The 3,576-nt window shown below is 43.1% G+C and overlaps 1 non-coding gene across 1 annotated transcript; it reads right to left on the minus strand.

The window, feature by feature from the left end:
* Window positions 1-2: 2 nt before the first annotated feature.
* On the minus strand, window positions 3-1,905 carry LOC125076343. The gene has a single exon (XR_007120316.1). It is a non-coding gene; the product is annotated as a small subunit ribosomal RNA (ribosomal RNA).
* Between the last annotated feature and the right edge of the window lie 1,671 nt (window positions 1,906-3,576).

A 3,576-nucleotide genomic window follows, 5' to 3' on the forward strand; every position in this document is an offset into this window, starting at 1 on the left:
GTTAATGATCCTTCCGCAGGTTCCCCTACGGAAACCTTGTTACGACTTTTACTTCCTCTAAATGATCAAGTTTGGTCAACTTCCCAGCAACGCCGACGGCCGTGAAGCCACCGCGTGTCGGTCCGAAGACCTCACTAAATCATTCAATCGGTAGTAGCGACGGGCGGTGTGTACAAAGGGCAGGGACGTAATCAACGCGAGCTTATGACTCGCGCTTACTAGGAATTCCTCGTTTATGGGGGATAATTGCAAACCCCAATCCCCAGCACGAAGGAGTTTCAACGGGTTGCCCGGGCCTCTAGGCCAGGGAGAACATGCTGATTCCTTCAGTGTAGCGCGCGTGCGGCCCAGGACATCTAAGGGCATCACAGACCTGTTATTGCTCAATCTCGTGCGGCTCGAAGCCGCCGGTCCCTCTAAGAAGAATTTTAATACGCCGCCAGTGAGTTGCTCGACCGAAATCGAGCACACCTAAATGACGACGCCTATTTAGCAGGCTAGAGTCTCGTTCGTTACCGGAATTAACCAGACAAATCGCTCCACCAACTAAGAACGGCCATGCACCACCACCCACCGAATCAAGAAAGAGCTATTAATCTGTCAATCCTTCCGGTGTCCGGGCCTGGTGAGATTTCCCGTGTTGAGTCAAATTAAGCCGCAGGCTCCACTCCTGGTGGTGCCCTTCCGTCAATTCCTTTAAGTTTCAGCTTTGCAACCATACTCCCCCCGGAGTCCAAAATCTTTGGTTTCCCGGAAGCTGCCCGCCGAGCCATTGTAGTAACGTCGGCGGATCGCTAGATGACATATTTACGGTTAGAACTAGGGCGGTATCTAATCGCCTTCGAACCTCTAACTTTCGTTCTTGATTGATGAAAACACCTTTGGCAAATGCTTTCGCTGATGTTCGTCTTGCGACGATCCAAGAATTTCACCTCTAACGTCGCAATACGAATGCCCCCAGTTATCCCTATTAATCATTACCTCGGAGTTCTGAAAACCAACAAAATAGAACCGAGATCATATTCTATTATTCCATGCACGAAATATTCAAGCGGCATTTTGAGCCCGCTTTGAGCACTCTAATTTGTTCAAAGTAAAATTGTCGGCCCATCTCGACACTCACTGAAGAGCACCGCGATAGGATTTTGATATTGAACCGGCGTTTTACCGCCGGCTCACCGACGATATGCTCCGCAGACGTGTCAGTATCACCGCGGATGCGGTGCACCGACAGCGCGGCGCACAAATGCAACTACGAGCTTTTTAACCGCAACAATTTTAGTATACGCTATTGGAGCTGGAATTACCGCGGCTGCTGGCACCAGACTTGCCCTCCAATTGTTCCTCGTTAAAATATTTAAAGTGTACTCATTCCGATTACGAGGCCTCGAAAGAGTCCCGTATCGTTATTTTTCGTCACTACCTCCCCGTGCCGGGAGTGGGTAATTTGCGCGCCTGCTGCCTTCCTTGGATGTGGTAGCCGTTTCTCAGGCTCCCTCTCCGGAATCGAACCCTGATTCCCCGTTACCCGTGACAACCATGGTAGTCGCAGAAACTACCATCGAAAGTTGATAAGGCAGACATTTGAAAGATGCGTCGCCGGTACTGGACCATGCGATCGGCAAAAGTTATCCAGATTCATCAAAATTAACGACTTCGGACGAGACGCCCTCCGTCGATTGGTTTTGATCTAATAAAAGCACTCATCCCATCACTGGTCAGAGTTCTGATTGCATGTATTAGCTCTAGAATTACCACAGTTATCCAAGTAACTGAGTAAGATCTAAGGAACCAAAACTGATATATTGAGCCATTCGCGGTATCGCCTTAATACGGCTTGCACTGAGACATGCATGGCTTAATCTTTGAGACAAGCATATAACTACTGGCAGGATCAACCAGGGAGCTAACCGAGACTTGTTGAAGTCGTCAATTACTCTTCTCGTTTCATATTCGCATATAAAATACACACAAACTTATGCATGCATGTACAATATACGCACAGTATGAAACGAGCGTCTCACCGTATCGTCGATCGCGTTAGACGCGATAGATTTTAACGGTTGACTCTTATAAAAATTTATATGAGACACAAACGCGCTTTAAGCACGCGCGCGCGCGTGCGTGCGCTATAATATATAACGCGACGACAGCGGCGGCGGCGGCGGCGGGCGGCGGAGGGCGTTCTTCACATAATGACACATAACGGTCACGAATTCGAACGTTCTAAACGAGATCGAGTTTTTTTTTCAAAATAACACTTCGCACACGACGTGTACGTATGTATTGTTCAACGATTATTATCGTAAAACATTGGGATCGACGCCCGGTGTTTGAGTGATCGTACCGATACTCGGGTTGTGTATTTTTTGTACATGATAAATGTAAAAATTAACAAAAAGAATTTTAGAAACGACCGTTCATATATAATATAAAAATTATACACACTATACGAAATACACTGAATCTTTTAAGAACTCCGTCTCTAACGTTTTCTCATATCGTCGCGACGTCGCAGATCGACTACAATGAATCAACATTTATTCCATGAGGATAGATTGTAGCGAGAGCGACGACGACGACGATAAGAGGAAGAGCGCATGAGGCAGAGAGATCTACGTGCGTCCGTCGGTCGGCACAGTTTTACAGAACGAAAAAGAATCTTTTTATCATTTTCACGTGTGTCAGTGAATATCCCCAGCGGTCGAGACGAATCGTACGTACATACTTGGTTGTTACACTACGTAAAAGTATAATATAACGCGATACGACGAATCGAGAGACACGCCAGAAGACACGCAACAAAGACGACAAATGAAAACGATAATAACATTTTTTTTCGTTATACAAGAGTACTGATCCGGTCACTTCGCGTCTAACATCAATTTTTGAATGTTCGACGTTCGAACCGTCACTACTCCATATATATATGCCTGACGATGAGTATGACATTCGGCTCGTTCGAACGGAATGTATTTTTTTTTTTATTATTATTATTATTTTTATTATGTTTCTCATATTCGATCTGATATCATAAGACGACGAACCCCAGAACACGCACCCCCCCCCCCCTCCCCAACCCCCCCCCCCCCCAACTGACACCCCAAACCCTCCAAAATCTCCAAAACTTCGATTATTTTGTTCTATATTTTTTATAGATAGTATATGATTATATGATATTATGCAACGTCAATGCAACAACAACGACAACAACAACAACAACAACAACAACAACAACAATAAAAAAAAAAAGAAAAAAAAAAAAAACAACAACAACAACAACAAAGAAAGTTGTATCTTCGTTTATTTAAATTTCACCGGTATTCGTTTATCGAAAAAAAAAAAATTTATAATTAAAATTATTATATTTTATAATTAAAATAATAATTATGACGATGACGAATAAATATAATAATAATAATAATAATAAAGAACATGACGCGATTTACGAATGCGTAAATAATGTTAATAATATAATTTTTAAGTTTCATATCAGTCTTGATACCTTAAAATATGTATAATGAAGTAATAAATAAATAGAAATTATCTTTAAAAAAATATCCTGACATAAATAAT

This window comes from Vanessa atalanta, unplaced genomic scaffold (genome assembly GCF_905147765.1).
Source record: "Vanessa atalanta unplaced genomic scaffold, ilVanAtal1.2, whole genome shotgun sequence".
In the NCBI taxonomy this organism is placed as follows: Eukaryota; Metazoa; Arthropoda; class Insecta; order Lepidoptera; family Nymphalidae; genus Vanessa; species Vanessa atalanta.